The 19,119-nt window shown below is 41.1% G+C and overlaps 1 protein-coding gene across 1 annotated transcript in view; it reads right to left on the bottom strand.

The window, feature by feature from the left end:
* Positions 1 to 18,198, bottom strand: part of ANKIB1 (ankyrin repeat and IBR domain containing 1) — a 153,062-nt gene extending 134,864 nt beyond the window's left edge. Inside the window, exon 1 of the mRNA XM_052638783.1 lies at positions 18,097 to 18,198. The gene's annotated coding sequence lies outside the window, so the exon portion shown is untranslated. The remainder of the gene's footprint in view (positions 1 to 18,096) is intronic.
* Positions 18,199 to 19,119: the final 921 nt, after the last annotated feature.

Raw genomic sequence — 19,119 nt, 5'->3', positions numbered from 1 at the left:
CAGCAAGAAAAATCCTTCAGAAGATTATTTCTCCAAAGGCATCAATTTACGGATGAGAAAATAAATGTGTGGAGAAATCACATGACAAGCACATCCTTAGACACTAAAAGATAAAATTATTACCTTCAGTCAACTTTATCTGGCCTGATTTAAAATAGCTAGTATATTAGATTTAAATAAAGAAAGGTGTTAGAAAGACTGAAAGAATCATCTTTGTACCTGGTTTCTGGAAATAAAAATGAATATAACACCAAAATCCATCACTTTATTTATTTATTGGCAACAGTGTGTGCCCTTTATTCATTCCTTCATCTATACATTAACTATGGGGGAAGAAAGATCCCTAACATTAATAAGAATGCTATTCAGCTACCTAGTGAAATGGAATGCAATGCTTGCCCCGACAGGGCACCCAAAGCTGGTGCTCTGGGACAACTCAGAGGGATGAGGTGGGAAGGGAGATGGGAGGGGGATTCAGGAAGTGGGGACACAGTATACTTGTGGCCGATTCATGTTGATGTATGGCAAAAGCCATCACAATATTGTCAAGTAAATACCCTCCAATTAAAATAAATCAATTAACTTATTTTAAAAAATACTAAGTCCCAGAAAGGAACCTCAAGACTTTACAGTAACTGTTTCATTCAGGTAAAGTGGCAATTTTTCTGACCAACATTTATCTTCCTGGTTATACTTCATCCAACACAGAGGCTGCCTAGAGAAAGGAGCTCCTTTGATACTCTGTAACCCAAACTGAAACCAATTTTAATTATACGCTCTTATTATTTCACAAGGATTCAGAAGTAATTTATAAGCAATGTACTGATAATTAAATAAGGAAGGGGACATAGTGTACTGAAGGTAGCCTGGTATACAGACTTTGGAGTCACAAAGATCTTTAGGTTTTAAGAGTGTGTGTGTGTGTTCAAAGATCTAGTCAAGTGTTTTAAAGTTTTTTAAATTGTAGTTCATTTATGACACTGTTAATTTCAGGTGTATTCAATATTTTTGCAGATTGTATTCCATTATAGGTTACTATAAGATAATAGATGTAATTCCCAGTGCTATACACAGTAATCTTCCCTGTGCATGAAAAAGAAATGCAAAAAAGCAAAATGGCTGTCTGAGGAGGCCTTACAAATAGCTGTGAAAAGAGAAGCGAAAAGCAAAGGAGAAAAGGAAAGATATAAGCATCTGAATGCAGAGTTCCGAAGAATAGCAAGAAGAGATAAGAAAGCCTTCCTCAGCGATCAATGCAATGAAATAGAGGAAAACAACAGAATGGGAAAGATTAGAGATCTCTTCAAGAAAATCAGAGATACCAAGGGAACACTTCATGCAAAGATGGGCTTGATAACGGGCAGAAATGGTAGGGACCTAACAGAAGCAGAAGATATTAAGAAGAGGTGGCAAGAATACACAAAAAAACTGTACAAAAGAGATCTTCATGACCCAGATAATCACGATGTTGTGCTCACTCACCTAGAGCCAGACATCCTGGAAAGTGAAGTCAAGTGGGCCTTAGAAAGCATCACTACCAACAAAGCTAGTGGTGGTGATGGAATTCCAGTGGAGCTATTTCAAATCCTGAAAGATGATGCTGTGAAAGTGCTGCACTCAATATGCCACCAAATTTGGAAAACTCAGCAGTGGCCACAGGACTGGAAAAGGTCCGTTGTCACTCCAATCCCAAAGAAAGGTAATGCCAAAGAATGCTCAAACTACCGCACAATTGCACTCATCTCACATGCTAGCAAAGTAATGCTCAAAATTCTCCAAGCCAGGCTTCAGCAATACGTGAACCGTGAACTTCCTGATGTTCAAGCTGGTTTTAGAAAAAGCAGAGGAACCAGAGATCAAATTGCCAACATCCGCTGGATCATCGAAAAAGCAAGAGAGTTCCAGAAAAACATCTATTTCTGCTTTATTGACTATGCCAAAGCCTTTGACTGTGTGGATCACAACAAACTGTGGAAAATTCTGAAAGAGATGGGAATACCAGACCACCTGACCTGCCTCCTGAGAAACCTGTATGCAGGTCAGGAAGCAACAGTTAGAACTGGACATGGAACAACAGACTGATTCCAAATAGGAAAAGAAGTACGTCAAGGCTGTATACTGTCACCCTGCTTATTTAACTTATATGCAGAGTAGAAATGTCAGGCTGGATGAAGCACAAGCTGGAATCAAGGGACTTTCAGAAGAAATATCAATAAACTCAGATATGCAGATGACACCACCCTTATGGCAGAAAGTGAAGAACTAAAGAGCCTCTTGATGAAAGTGAAAGAGGAGAGTGAAAAAGCTGGCTTAAAGCTCAGTATTCAGAAAACGAAGATCATGGCATCTGGTCCCATCCCTTCATGGCAAATAGATGGGGAAACAGTGGAAACAGTGTCAGACTTTATTTTTCTGGGCTCCAAAATCACTGCAGATGGTGACTGCAGCCATGAAATTAAAAGACGCTTACTCCTTGGAAGGAAAGTTATGACCAACCTAGACAGCATATTGAAAAGCAGAGACATTACTTTGCCAACAAAGGTCTGTGTAGTCAAGGCTATGGTTTTTGCAGTGGTCATGTACGGATGTGAGAGTTGGACTGTGAAGAAAGCTGAGCACCGAAGAATTAATGCTTTTGAACTGTGGTGTTGAAGACTCTCGAGAATCCCTTGGACTGCAAGGAGATCCAACCAGTCCATTCTGAAGGAGATCAGCCCTAGGATTTCTTTGGAAGGAATGATGCTAAAGCTGAAACTCTAGTACTTTGGCCACCTCATGCGAAGAGTTGACCCATTGGAAAATACTCTGACGATGGGAGGGATTGGGGGCAGGAGAAGAAGGGGACGACCAAGGATGAGATGGCTGGATGGTATCATGGACTCGATGGACGTTGAGTCTGAGTGAACGCCGGGAGTTGGTGATGGACAGGGAGGCCTGGTGTGCAGCAATTCATGTGGTTGCAAAGAGTCGGACATGACTGAGACACTGAACTGAACTGAATGCTATTTTTTACATGCATGTGAAGTTAAGTTCCTTCAGTTGTGACTCACTCTTTATGATCCTATCAACTGCAGCCAACCAGCCTCCTCTGTCCATGGGATTCTCCAGGCAAGAATACAGGAGTGGGTTGCCATTTCCTCCTCCAGGGGATCTTCCTGACCCAGGGATCAAATCCACATCTCTTGCATTGGCAGGCATGTTCTTTACCACTAGGGCCACCTGGAAGATCCCCTGATTTACACGGTGGTTTTTATCTGTTAATCCCATACCACTGAGTTATCCCTCCCTACCTCCACCTCCCCTTCTGGCAACCATAAGTTTGTTTTCTATATCTTGAGTCTGTTTCTGTTTTGCATATACATTTATTTATATTATATTTTAGATTCCACATATAAATGATGTCATATAATATTTGTCTTTCTCTGTTTGACTTATTTCACTAAGCATATCCTCTAGGTCCATGCATGTTGGCAATATTTTACTTTTATGGCTGAGCAACATTCCATTGTATGTATATATGTATACATATATAGATATATACACATTACACCTTAAGCCATTTGTCTGTTGATGGCACCTGAGCTTGCTTCCATGTCTTAGCTATTGTAAATACTGCTGCTAAGAACACCAGGGTGCACGTTAGTGTTTTCTTTTTTTTTTCTGGATATATCCCCAGGAGTGGAATTGCTGGATCATACGGTAGTTCTACTTACAGTTTTTTGAGGAACAAGGATTTCCTTTTCTTCACATCGTATCCAACACTTGTCATTTGTAGACTTTTTCAAGATCAGCCATTCCAAGCAGTGTGATTTGCATTTCTCTAATAATCAGCAATGCTGAACATCTTTTCATACACCTGTTGGCCATCTGTGGGTCTTCTTTATAAAAATATCTACTCAAGTCTTCTGCCCATTTTCTGATCAGACTGTTTGTTGTTTGCCTATAAGTACAGGGCTTTACTTCTGGGCTCTTATGTTCCATTAATCTGTGTGTTTTTGTGCTAGGATCATTCTGCTTTGATTACTGTAGCTATACAGTGTAGACTGAAATCTGGGAGGGTCTTAGCTCCAACTTTGTTCTTTCTTCTCAGGATTGCTTTGGCAATTCTGGGTTATTTGCACTTCCATGTAAGTGTTAGGATTATTTGTTCTAGTTCTCTGTGGATTCAAGTTTTAATTCCTATCCGTACTTGCCCTTGTTTGATAGATTAGAAGCCATAATGTTAGCATACTGCCTCATACTGTAGATTATCTAGTCTTTAGTTATTTTAAAATACAAAATTCTTGAGAATAGAAACTATGTTTAATATTATTTCTGTATTCTCCTACATTATGTTCTATTAGGTGTTCAATAAATATTTACTGAACTAATATGGGACAGATTTTAATATATCAGATAAATGTCCTACCTAATAGGTATCCTTGCTTCCAGATTCCAGCCCCCAAAGCATCCCCTTAAGCCAACTAGCTTAAGACAGATCTGCTTTTGTCCAATTCCACTTAAAAACCTTCCAAGGTTTCTAGCCCTTAAACTGTTAAAGAGAAGTTCCAGCCAATACCAGAATCGATCTCACCATAGTCTATCCCTCGTAACTCAGACTTACCTCTAGACTACGCAAGCTCCAGCAATGCTCTTCCCACGCCCCTATAAACTCCTCCTCAGCAGGCTAACTTCTACTGGCCATCCAGGTCTCAGTTTAGAAGCCATTTCCTCTATCAAGGTCCCTGATCATGGTTCTCCAAGCCTCCACCACCAATCAGGTGTCCTGCCTCCCTAACCTGATAATACACTCCACTCACCATCTAATACTATAATAAAGTATTTAACCTGCTTCCCTAATTAAGTGGTAAACTTGAGGACAGGATCACACGACATTCAGTTTTATACCCACCATTAACAAGTTCTGGCACGTTTATTGAGCATACTGATAAAGTCCTGTGTTCTCAACAACAGTTTCCAATTTGAAAGTACCATCATGCTTATTTCCCTGTTTACTTATAAATAACTGGGGACAAAAACAGCTGACTGACTAATAAAGAAAAAGATTCTGGGGCCTTATTCTGCACACATTTACTATGACACAGAAAGCAAAATCGGCATTAATTTTTTTCAAAGAACAGAAAAAATATTTCGTGAGTACTTATTACTAAAGGGGGACCTGTTTTGTCTTGGTCCCAACCCCAGAGGTTACAGTCATCAAACTGGATTTGATCCTCAACTGAAGGAGCAGAGCCATGGTTGATGGAAAAAGAAACAGAAGCTGCTGCTCAAACTGGAATGCCATCCTAGGACTGAAAGGTGACAAGCACCTGTTATGGATGACCGAAAAGAATGGCAAGTGAGTCTGCAGCCCTGATAGGCCAATGGAACCACCACGGGCACCAGCCCCAGGCTTCCCACTACTTCTCTTACAGTGGGCCTCCATATGCATGGATAAGAAACCAGCAGATACGGTGGGCTGATTGTAAGGGACTTAAAACATCCACAGATTTCTGCCTGGGGCCCTGAAGTAATCCCTGCAGATACAGAACTGTACATAAGGAAAATGCCCATCCCCCACTTTGTTTCCACCACTCTCTTTTTGATTTCCAGAACAACTGAAGATGATTTCTGATTGACCGGAAAGACAATACAAGATCAGAAGAAAATTCAGAAAAAAGTTTGTATACCCAGAACAGTGTAGAGATATTTTCAAGCCTAAAATACTGGAAGCCATAGGGGAAAAGATAGACATAAATGATAATGTGAAACACCAAAAGAAAATGTGTGGCCAATGATTCCACAAACTAAGACAAAAAACAGAAGACAGACTGACAAAACATACTGGCAAACAAAGCTAAAGGATTATATCCAGAATGTATCAAAGGCAACCAACAACTCAATAAGGAAAAAATCCAACAGGAAAAAAATAAGCAAAACTATGAATAAGCAATTCAAAGACCTAAAAAATCAAAAGGACCAACAAATATATGAAAAGATGCTCAGCTTCACAAGTAGTTAGGAAAATGCAGAATTAAGCACCATAAGAAACTTTTTAAAACTGATCTGATAGTCAAAGAAAAACATCAGTGATAGTGAGTTTCTGAGGTAAACAGTTACTCTCAGACTGTAATGATGGCAGTAAGAACTGTGTCAACATTTCTGGAAAATAATCTGGCATTACTTGTCAAAAGTAAGCAGTATACATTATGTACAAGATATTTGTCACAATATTGTTTGTAACAGAAGACTAGAGACAACACAGATATCCAAAATAAAACCAGATATGGCTTCAGATATCTACTGCTACAAAACTAACCACTTCAAGCTTACTGAGTCTAAGCAACATCATTTCTCACAACTCTACAGGTTGGCTGGGCCATCTCTTTGCTTTTTTCACCTCTGGTTCCTCTGCAGGTGCCTTCAGCTCAACAGTCAGCTAGGTTAGTACGTCCAAGACAGCGGGCTGGTACCGACTGGGGTGTCTTGGTTCTCCCACCCTCCTGGAAGCTAGACCAGCTTCCTTGTATGGCAGCTATGGGAAAGAAACCTTTGAAGTCCATCATATTCATTGGCAAAAGCAAATCATAAGGCTAGCCAAGATTCAAGAGGTGGGGAAACAGATGGGAGAAGCAGCAAAGGCTTGTATCAAAGAGGAATACATATCAGTATGGGAGAACTTTGTGGTTATTAATCATTCTATCACCCGTAGGCAGGGTGTGTGTGTGTACTATATACATACACACTATGCTCATAAATCTGTAGTTCTATAACAGTAGCATCCAGTTCAGTTCAGTTCAGTCGCTCAGTCATGTCCGACTCTTTGTGACCCCATGAACTGCAGCGCTCCAGGCCTCCTTGTCCATCACCATCGCTCGGAATTCACTCAGACTCACGTCCATCAAGTCCGTGATGCCATCCAGCCATCTCATCCTGGGTCATCCCCTTCTCCTCCTGCCCCCAATCCCTCCCAGCATCAGAGTCTTTTCCAATGAGTCAACTCTTCACATGAGGTGGCCAAAGTACTGGAGCTTCAGCTTCAGCATCATTCCTTCCAAAGAAATCCCAGGGCTGATCTCCTTCAGAATGGACTGGTTGGATCTCCTTGCAGTTCAAGGGACCCTCAAGAGTCCTCTCCAACACCACAGTTCAAAAGCATCAATTCTTCGGCGCTCAGCCTTCTTCACAGTCCAACTCTCACATCCATACATGACCACTGGAAAAACCATAGCCTTGACTAGACGGACCTTAGTCGGCAAAGTAATGTCTCTGCTTTTGAATATACTATCTAGGTTGGTCATAACTTTTCTTCCAAGGAGTAAGCGTCTTTTAATTTCATGGCTGCAGTCACCATCTACAGTGATTTTGGAGCCCAAAAATTAAAGTCTGACACTGTTTCCCCATCTATTTCCCATGAAGTGATGGGACCAGATGCCATGATCTTCATTCTCTGAATGTTGAGCTTTAAGCCAACTGTTTCACTCTCCTCTTTTACTTTCATCAAGAGGCTTTTTAGCTCCTCTTCACTTTCTGCCATAAGGGTGGTGTCATCTGCATATCTGAGGTTATTGATATTTCTTCCAAAAGTCTTGATTCTAGCTTGTGTTTCTTCCAGTCCAGCGTTTCTCATGATGTACTCTGCATGTAAGTTATATAACCAGGGTGACAATATACAGCCTTGACGTACTTCTTTTCCTATTTGGAACCAGTCTGTTGTTCCATGTCTAGTTCTAACTGTTGCTTCCTGACCTGCATACAGATTTCTCAAGAGGCAGGTTAGGTGGTCTGGTATTCCCATCTCTTTCAGAATTTTATAGTTATATATTTCATCACATATATGTATGTTTGTAAATCTTGGAAATATGCTTATAAATTAACTAATGAAATACTGAGCTATGCAAAGTAGTCAGTATGCTGGCCGAGAATGCAGAGCACTGAGGGAGTGTCAGGAAGGCCAACACAGATGTGGGCCAGAGGTGTGAGTAACATGGTGTTGTTGCAGACAGGGAGCTGCACAGCGCTGTGGGCCCAGTGAGGGCCTGTGGATCCACAGGCCAACAGGCTCAGCAGTCAACGACGCAGGGTGTGGTAGCGAGAGATACAGGGAGATGATGGTCTGCATTCGGTATGACCTAAATCAAATCCCTTACGATTATACAGTGGAAGTGAGAAATAGATTTAAGGGTCTAGATCTGATAGATCGAGTGCCTGATGAACTGTGGAATTAGGTTCGTGACACTGTACAGGAGACAGGGATCAAGACCATCCCCATGGAAAAGAAATGCAATAAAGCAAAATGGCTGTCTGGGGAGGCCTTACAAATAGCTGTGAAAAGAAGAGAGGCGAAAAGCAAAGGAGAAAAGGAAAGATATAAGCATCTGAATGCAGAGTTCCAAAGAATAGCAAAAAGAGATAAGAAAGCCGTCCTCAGCGATCAATGCAAAGAAATAGAGGAAAACAACAGAATGGGAAAGACTAGAGATATCTTCAAGAAAATTAGAGATACCAAGGGAACATTTAATGCAAAGATGGGCTCGATAAAGGACAGAAATGGGCTGGACCTAACAGAAGCAGAAGATATTAAGAAGAGGTGGCAAGAATACACAGAAGAACTGTACAAAAAAGATCTTCATGACCCAGATAATCATGATGATGTGATCACTCATCTAGAGCCAGACATCTTGGAATGTGAAGTCAAGTGGGCCTTAGAAAGCATCACTACGAACAAAGCTCGTGGAGGTGATGGAATTCCAGTTGAGCTGTTTCAAATCCTGAAAGATGATGCTGTGAAAGTGCTGCACTCGATATGCCAGCAAGTTTGGAAAACTCAGCAGTGGCCACAGGACTGGAAAAGGTCCGTTTTCATTTCAATTCCAAAGAAAGGCAATGCCAAAGGATGCTCAAACTACCGCACAATTGCACTCATCTCACACACTAGCAAAGTAATGCTCAAAATTCTCCAAGCCAGGCTTCAGCAATACGTGAAATTCCCTGATGCTCAAGCTGGTTTTAGAAAAGGCAGAGGAACCAGAGATCAAATTGCCAACATCCACTGGATCATGGAAAAAGCAAGAGAGTTTCAGAAAAATATCTATTTCTGCTTTATTGACTATGCCAAAGCCTTTGACTGTGTGGACCAGAACAAACTGTGGAAAATTCTGAAGGAGATGGTAATACCAGACCACCTGACCTGCCTCTGGAGAAACCTGTATGCAGGTCAGGAAGCAACAGTTAGAACTGGACATGGAACAACAGACTGGTTCCAAATAGGAAAAGAAGTACGTCAAGGCTATATATTGTCACCCTGCTTATTTAACTTACATGCAGAGTATATCATGAGAAACGCTGGCCTGGAAGAAGCACAAGCTGGAATCATGATTGCTGGGAGAAATATCAATAACCTCAGATATGCAGATGACACCACCCTTATGGCAGAAAGTGAAGAGGAGCTAAAAAGCCTCTTGATGAAAGTAAAAGAGGAGAGTGAAACAGTTGGCTTAAAGCTCAACATTCAGAAAACGAAGATCATGGCATCTGGTCCCATCACTTCATGGCAAATAGATGGGGAAACAGTGGAAACAGTGTCAGACTTTATTTTTTTGGGCTCCAAAATCACTGTAGATGGTGACTGCAGCCATGAAATTAAAAGACGCTTACTCCTTGGAAGAAAAGTTATGACCAACCTAGATAGTATATTCAAAAGCAGAGACATTACTTTGCCGACTAAGGTCCGTCTAGTCAAGGCTATGGTTTTTCCAGTGGTCATGTATGGATGTGAGAGTTGGACTGTGAAGGCTGAGCGCCGAAGAATTGATGCGTTTGAACTGTTGACTTGAGGGTCCCTTGAACTGTAAGGAGATCCAACCAGTCCATTCTGAAGGAGATCAGCCCTGGGATTTCTTTGGAAGGAATGATGCTGAAGCTGAAGCTCCAGTACTTTGGCCACCTCATGTGAAGAGTTGACTCATTGGAAAAGACTCTGATGCTGGGAGAGATTGGGGGCAGGAGAAGGGGATGACCCAGGATGAGATGGCTGGATGGCATCACGGACTCAATGGACGTGAGTCTGAGTGAACTCCGGGAGTTGGTGATGGACAGGGAGGCCTGGCGTGCTGCGGTTCATGGGGTCACAAAGAGTCGGACACAACTGAGTGACTGGACTGAACTGACTGAACTGATGGTCTGCATGACTGAGAGAATGGAACCAAAACAACTGGACAAATGATAACTATAATGAGGTTAATGTGAAGCCAAGGTTCTTACCACCAGAGAAGGCATTATGAACATGGAAAGGGCAAAGACTAAAAGAACCTTGGGATACCGGACTGGAACTGGAAGTATACAAACAAACTCCTGGTTTTATAGCATATGTACACAGGTATAGAAATAATGATGGATGTATGTGAGTGCATTATATATATAAACACATGTATATAAACCATACTCACATATTTCCTAGTTCCTATAAGCAATGACACCCCAGTGGCAATGAGCAAACTAAGTCTCTAAACTTTCGTTTTTAAAAACCATCTTCTACATAAACAAAAATACCAAATTAGGCTCCTTGGAGAAATGGCTGACTCCAGGGCTAGGCCAGGCAAAGTACAATACGAACCAGGAACAAACAGCATGTGCCAGAAGTGCACAATGAATGAGACGGCACATGATCAGCTGGCACGGGAGCCAGCTTGTAGGGGCGCCCACTGGCCAAACCAGGGACAACTGAGACAGCAAAAGAAAGAATAAGTAACAAATCACACACACTAAAATCAAAACCCAGGAGTCCTTACTGATTTAGTAAACTCATAAACAGAGAAGAAAGCAAAGTTCTAGCTTAAAATACCAACTAATACACGTAAAAGGACTAACAGAAACAGAGAAATATACAAGCAGTTAATTCAGGTGGGAGTCATCACTGATACCCACACCAAGGCTAGTGAGTAAAGGTTTGATGAGAGTCAAGATGTGTAATTTTGGAATAACTCTTCACACATACACTGATCAAATACAAAAGGACACCAATATGATCAAGGAGTTTATCACCAGCAGAAGCATGATTTGACATCATATACCTGTGGGTGCAACACACCAGGAATGGCACAGCCCCACTTCTGTGGTATTCCTGCTAAAAATGTCAGACTTGATTGGAGTCACGAGGAAGTGGCACATGGACCTAGGTTAAGGGTCATCCTAAAGAACAGAGGGTCTGTACTTCCTAAAACTGTCAAAGACATGAAAGAAAGGGGGAAAAGGAAGCTGAACAAGTCTGTAAAAACATGACAACTAAATACAACAGGTATTCATGGATGCGATCCTAGACCAGAAAAGAAACAGATATTGTTGGGAGAGTCAATGAAATATGAATAGGTTGGCAGGATAGTATCAATGCCTATTTTCTGATTTGTAGGGTTACATAAGAGAGTGCTTTGTTTTTGAGAAATAGACACCGTAGTATTTATGGGCAATGGAACACCATATCTACAGCTTGCTCTGAAAGTTTCAAAAAAAAAGACTGTGATGATGGGTATATACATACTTATATACATTTATATATATATATACACATATATACATACATATATACATTTATACACACATACACAAACATGTATGTAACATACATATAAAGAAATAGAACAAGCAATGGAAGAAATACAGTAAAATATTAACAATGGTGAAATCCGAATGAAGGAGATATAGGAGTTCTTTGTACTGTTCTGGCATCTTTTCTGTTAAATCTGAAATTATTTCAAAATAGTTTTTTTTAAATGTGATTATCAATATGTGATACAGAACATCTGGTGTTACAGCAAATGATAAGCAGCTATTGTCTGAAGCTAGGAGACAGAATGAAAACGTTGCCTTAATATGTATATTTCATTCTTTCCTTTCCAATACCCAGAGGGGAAACATGAATAGGAGGGCAATGTTTTTATGCATTTGGCATAAAGGCATCTCAATGTTTCTGTTTTTGAATTTTATTTATTTTGGCTGTGCTGGGTCTCCGCTGCTGTGCGGCTTTTTTAGTTGCAGCGAGTGGGGGCTGTTCTCTCGCTGTGGGATGTGGGCTTCTCACTGCAGCAGCTTCTTTTACTGTGGAGCACAGGCTTAGTTGCCTGTGGCATGTGGGATCTTTCTGGACCAGGGATTGAATCCATGTCCCCTGCATTAGCAGGCAGACTCTTAACCACTGAACCACCAGGGAAGTCTCATTTCAAGGTTTTTAAGTGAACTCTCTTATCTCTTCATGGATTTTAGGTAGGCGTTTTGAAGTTCCTTAATAAAAGGAATTCTGACTTTATTCATCTGTGTCGTCCCAGTACCTAACACATTAATGATTTTGTCAGTTATGTCTTGAATACAAATTCTACCCCCGGTATTATTCTGATCAGAAAATACAGTGATCTAAGTACCAAAAATTCTACCACACTGAATTCTATGTCAAGCTAAAATATATACATATATATTAGACTGACGATCGAAAAATATCAAGGATTATCTTTCTTAGGAACTTGGAAGATTATATGCTCTACATTCCTAAAAACAAGAATGTATAATCAGAAGCAAAAGGCCTTAGTCTAAAGAATGGCTAACTGTTGACAGTTTTGGGTTTAAAAAAAAAAAGGGGGGGACCCACAAAACCCCAAAAAACAGAATACAAATGAAACTTGGTCTAAAGACCTGACACTGGTTGATCATCTTTTAAAAAGTCTAAGAGGGTCTGAAAAATAATTAGATTGAACTATATCAAAGTGCTGATAAAGCATATATCCTCCCAATAGACAAGTTAAGATCATGTCTAAATCAGAAGGAATACATTTTCATTGCAGAAACCAAAACTCTTCAAGGCATCAAAGAACTGTTAAAACTAAACTCAAAATGTTTAAAAGCTGAATAGATTTTATATTGCTTGATACTCTCTCCTTCATCGAGAATACAAATATTTTTAGTACATTTTCTAGGCTCTTGGTCCCACTGATTAACTAGAAGGAAAAAAGTTACATATGGCTGAGAATCTATGTTACAGTTAACCATAACGAACTTCAGAACTGACTTTTCAAAGGTTTAAACAACTGAAAACTACCTTTTGATACTATACAATTCATCTGTTCCAGTAAATAAAAGATACTAATACCTTATGAAATTAGAATCTTTCATTCAAAGTATTATTAACCTGACCTGACCAAGGGGTGAAAGACTTATACACTGAGAAGTATAAAACACTACTAATAAAGGAAACTGAAGATGAGTCAAGGAAACAGAAAAATATCCCATGCTCTTGAATTGGAAGAATTAATATTGTTAAAATGTCCATACCACCCAAAGCAATCCACAGGTTTAATGTGATTCTTATTAAATTACCCATGTCATTTTCCACAGAACTAAAATGTGTAAATCCTAAAATTCATACAGAACCATGAAAGGCCCAGAATTGCCAAAGCAATCCTGAAGAAAAAGAACAAAGCAAGAAGCATAACCCTCTCAAGATTCCAACAATAGTACAAAGCTACAGTAATCAAAACAGCATGGTATTGGCACAAAAACAGACATACAGGTCAACGGAACAGAACAAAGAGCCCAGAAATAAACCCACACATCTACAGTCATTAATCCTCGACAAAACAGGCAAGAATATACAATGAGAAAAAGACAACTCTTCACCAAGTGATGTTAGGAAAGCTGGACAGCCACATGTAAAGAGAACACATCCTCTCATCATACACAAAAATAAATTCAAAATGGCTTAAAGACTTAAACATTAGACATGACACCATAAAACTCTTAAAAGAGAACATAGGCAAAATATTCCAACATAAATCATATCAATGTCTTCTTTGGTCAACCTCCGAAGGCAATAGAAATTAAAAACAAAAATAAACAACCAGAACCTAATCAAACTTGCAAGTTTTTGCAAAGTAAAGGAAACCACTGAAAAAGAAAATAATGAAAAGACAACCTACAGAATAGGAGAAAATATTTGCAAAATGATGCAACTGACAATTAATTTTTAAAAAATACAAACAGCTCTTACAAGTCAAAAACAAAACAAACAGCCCAATCCAAAACTGGGCAGAAGATCTAAATAGACATTTCTCCAAAGAAGAAATACAGATGGTCAACAGGCACATAAAAAGATGCTCAACACCTCTAATTATTAGAGAAATACAAATCAAAACTACAATGAGTTACCACCTCACACCAGTAAGAACAGCCATCACTAAAAAGTCTACAAATAACAAATGCTATAGAAGGTGTGGAGAAAAGGGAACCCTCCTACACTACTGGTGGGAATGTAAGTTGTTGCAGCCACTGTGGAAAATGCACGGAGGTTCCTCAGAAAACTAAAAACAGAATTACCATATGGATCCAGCAATCCCACTCTTGGGCATATATCTGGACAAATCTATAATTCAAAAAGATACATGCACCCACCACCCCCATGTTCAAAGCAGCACAATTTACAACAGCCGAGACACGGAAGCAGCCTAAATGTCCACTGATTGATGAATAAAGATGTGGTACACATATACAATGGAATGCCACTCAGCTATATAAAAAAAAAAAGAAAAAATGCCATTTGCAGCAATACAGATGCAACTAGAGATTATCACACTAAGTGAAGTAAATAAGAAAGAGAAAGACAAATACCACACGATATCACTCGTATGTGGAATCCAAACTATGACACAAATGAACCTGTCTATGAAACAGAAACACAGACAAAGAGAAGAGGCTGGTGCTTGCCACAGGGAGGGGACTGGCAGAGGAATGCGGCTGGGGTTAGCAGATACAAGCTTTCATCTACACAATAGGTAAACAGCATGATCCTACTGTACATCACAGAGAACTATATTCAATATTCTATGACAAACCGTAATGGAAAAGAGTATTTTTAAAAGAATGTATATATATATATATATATATATATATATATATATATATATATATATAAAAAACTGAATCACATGGTCATACAGCAGTAATTAACACATTGTAAATCAACTTTACTTCAACTTTAAAAATTGTTTTATCTACAGGAAAAAAATTAAATGGTTATAACTATATAACAAGTTTATACATAACTATATAACAAGGACTTCCCTTGTGGCTCAACCGGTAAAGAATCTGCCTGCAATGCAGGAGACATGGGTTCGATCCCTGGATTGGGAAGCTCTCCTGAAGAAGGGAAAAGCTACCCATTCCAGTATTCTGGCCTGGAGAATTTCATGGGCTATACACTAGATAGTCCATGGAGTCGCAAAAAGTCAGATCACTTTCAACTATATTACAAGTCTTTTCCCTTAATGTCAAATCTTTTCTAGCGTATAACAAATAAAACAATATTCAGCATTACTATAAACCAGAATCTGTGTGGTTTTTAAATGGAGATAAAGTGTTTCTTAGGAAAGTAATAAGAATCAAATGAAATCATGTAATAACTAAATACATGGTGGTCAGTGTGAATTAAACACTCAATAAATGGCCTTTACTGTGTTAATTCTCATAGAAAGGAAGTCAAACAATCCTGAAATATGGTCAAGTGACTTAAAAAAGTATTAGAGATGTCTGTAAAGGCATATGGATAAAGTCAAGAGTTAAATATACAGAATGGCAAATTCAATAAGGAAAGGAATCTTAATTTACTTATCCTTGGAGTCTCAGAATCTAACACAGAGCCTGGTACACAGAGTAAGCATTTAATAAAGGTTACTGAAATGAAGTGAATATGAAAATTAGTTTTCTGAAAAAAAAAAAAAAAGAGGTAATCTGAGGTTGTCTGAAAAATAAAGAATCCCCAAATTACCAATACTATTGTCTGAGTAAATCACACTTTGAGAAAGAAAACAAAATACCTAAGCATTTTAAGACCATGCACAGAAACTCCTCTCAGACTGGTCTTTTTAACAGTGATGGAGTCACTCTCAAATACGTTTTGGCAAATGTGTCATACATAAAGTTCAATATTATAAATATTTTTAAATTTCATCTAATTAACTATGCATCCCCAAATGGGAAAAAGTACCCAAAACACTGAGGAATCTTTCCTAACTTCCATTGAAGGAGAATCAGATAAACTTAAATCATGGTTTTTCCATCTATTTATATATGAAAATTAGTTTAAGCTTTTACCTACAAGTCAGTTGTAAATACACATATTTCACTTTCACAAGTTCAAATGCACACCCCAGAGAAGGAAACAAAAAAACCCCCAACTCTCTCAAAAGTAGGTAGTGCTCCTATAGGAGTATAAAAGAGTAGCAACCAAAATTTCTCTCCCATGTCTCAGCAGCCACCTGTTACAGCCCACACTTATGGCACAGGCAGCATGGTTCGGGAACACTTTCACATTGAAAACTCAAAATTCCCAGTGCAATGGACGGGGGAAAAAGCATAATGTGGAAATACAGCCCTATCTTCTCCACTCTAAGTCCAGAGGTAATAGAGGTCAACAGACTTTTTAAAAAAAGCTTTTAAGTTATTTCCCATTTTACTAAAGTAAAAACCACATCCTTAATAATACATTTGACTCTGTGCGGTGCTTGGCTTCTGAAACATGCCAGGAAAGTACATTTCCAGAGAGACAGCTGGAGCTACATCTCTTAAGCCTACTTCAAACTAAAATCTGTGAACAGTGTGCAGTTACAAATCAAGTAATAGCCTCAAATCAACTGCTGGGAGGTTCTGAGAACAAACAAACAAAAAAATCACTGTTAAATACATTTACCTTTCTGAACAAAATGACAATGTTTTCAGAAAAAAAAAAAGAAAAAAAAACCACACACCAAAGCTACCAGTCTACATTAGAGAATTAATTTAAAGGATAGTAACAGAGAGCCTGCAATACACGGAGGAAAATCATTCTTAAATTATCTTTTGCTTTCTACAATGCCTTGAAAAGTATAAACTACATGAAGTCGCCTAATTATTGTCCAGATACTGACAGCGTTACAGTTATTCTTAAGGCTAATTTCTGGAAAGTTCTGCAGTGGCAATTTAAAAAAAGCAAACCAAATTTTAACGAGGAAAAAAATGCTTAGTTCAAAATCTGTAAATACACGTTGACGATATTTACGGTTAATTCTTTTTTTTCTTTAAGAAACAGGAAGGTGACAGGCACAATGGTGTGTAACATCCGTAGGTGGTTGAGCCAAACCAAATTCAAAAAGATCTCTGTGGAATTAAGGATTTCAAATAACATCTTGACAAATATAATATGACGTGATCAAAAATCACTTTAGCTACTTTTTTCCTTTACTAAGAAAACAAAACCTTCCAGTACAAAGGTTTTCACATCACACACACTTTAAGAATTAAATGTAAATCCAAAACACTAAAATTATCAAAAGCTAACCAAAACACATTTGAAAATATGAGACTTCCGTTTTTCATACTGATTTCTCAGAGCTACTAGTAAGTCTCCCCTGGAACAGGTCTTCATTTCAATACAAGATTGTTCAATATGCCACTTCGTGTGAATACAGTTTGTGAGACTAATTCTCCAAACCTTCTCTGGAGATGCTTAATTACAGCTCTAATTCCAATTTCCTGCGACTCAAACAGTCACATACAGAAAACAGCTTATATATACAGGAGAGGAGAGGAATGGAGGTCCAGGGGAGCGGCCCGTTTTTGTGTGGTGGCAGAAGCTGCAAAAATAAAGGTTCACTGGAGCTATTATCCCCACCCATCATAGCCCTCCAGAACGCTTTCATCCATCCACCCGCTCCAGACTCTCGAGCTCTCCAGAACGGACGAACCCGTGGCTTTCCACGTCTCAGAGGATGGGCGGGGGAGGCTGTGAGGTCCGGGGTACACACAGAAAAAGAGGGAGGGCACAGATCCTTTGAGGACGGAGGGACAAGGAGATGCATCCAGATGAGGCTGGGACGCGCCACAGAGACACCGAGGCTTGCAAATTCGCTGACAGAAAAGCTCATATGAGGCAGACAGAGGATGTTGCCTGTTCAGAGACGGGAACAGACAATCCTCCAGAAGAGAAGGGAGATGGCATCTGTAAGAGTCCCGGGAGGGCGTGAACTAGGTAGCGCTGAACTCGGAGCTCAGAATGGGTAGAAACCGCCTCAAAAAGACCCGCACGGCGAGGATGAGACTTACGGTTCCTTCCCGGGCTGAGGGTAGGGGTCGGGTGGACCCTGCAGCTCTGCAGTTCTGCCACCGCCGTGGCGCCCCTGTCTCTCCCGCCGAGCCGGTGACCTCAGGTACTCTCTGCGCCCCACCCACCCGGGGGGACGCCCCTTCTCCGAGTGCGCCCCCTCCTCGCCGGCTCGGACGCGCCCGCCTGGCAGAGACTGCTGGGGCCGCGAGTGCGCACTGGAGGGCCGCGGGGACGCAGCGGGAGCTGGAGGCGCCTGCGGCGAGGCTCAGACTGGGCGGGCGCCCCCCATCCCTCTCTGGCCGCCGCGCCGCCTTACTCGGGGGAGGGGAAGAGGGGGCGGTGGCTCTCGCCTCCGCCTCGCGGTCAAGTCCGGCTCAGGCTCCAGCCTGGAGCGCGCGCGCGCGCAGCACGGGCCGTCCTCCTCCCCTCCCCCGCCTCCGGCTCAGCTGCTGGCGCACCCGCAGCCGCCACCACCCCGTCCCCGAGCCGCTCGCCACCAGCCCCAGACAGCCGGCAGCCCCAGCGAGAAGCGGCAGGAACGGCAGCACCTCAGCCGCCGCCCCGGAAGCTCTTCCCCGCCAACCGCGAGGCTTCAAGGGGTGTGAACCCGGAAGCGATTTCCTCGCCCCGGTAGCTGCGGGATGGAAAGCTAAGACCTTTGAAGACCTGGAATCCCCTAATTTAGAGAGCACGTGAAGCGTGTATGGCGCAGAGCTCAGAGGCGAGCAGAGGCCAGTAAAGAGCTGGTAGACAAGAGGCTCTCCAATCCCAGAGACCGGATCTCTCGAGTTGCCGGAGTGGCTCGCGGCCGTACTCGCCCGGCGGCTTCAGCTGGCGACCGAGTGTTTTCCTGTCACAGGAAGTTGGGCCTGGCCGCTGGGAAAGCGAAGGGAAGGCGGAATGAGAAAGCTGTGAAGGGCCCCCGCCCCCGCCCCCAGGTGACTGTCCCACCCACGGAGCTGAATGTAGCGGCCCGGGAGGCGCTCGGCCCCCAGCACGAGTGAGACGAGGAGGAGGACGAT

This window comes from Budorcas taxicolor, chromosome 4, assembly GCF_023091745.1.
Source record: "Budorcas taxicolor isolate Tak-1 chromosome 4, Takin1.1, whole genome shotgun sequence".
Taxonomy (NCBI): domain Eukaryota; kingdom Metazoa; phylum Chordata; class Mammalia; order Artiodactyla; family Bovidae; genus Budorcas; species Budorcas taxicolor.
This window is presented reverse-complemented; position numbering and strand designations above follow the sequence as displayed.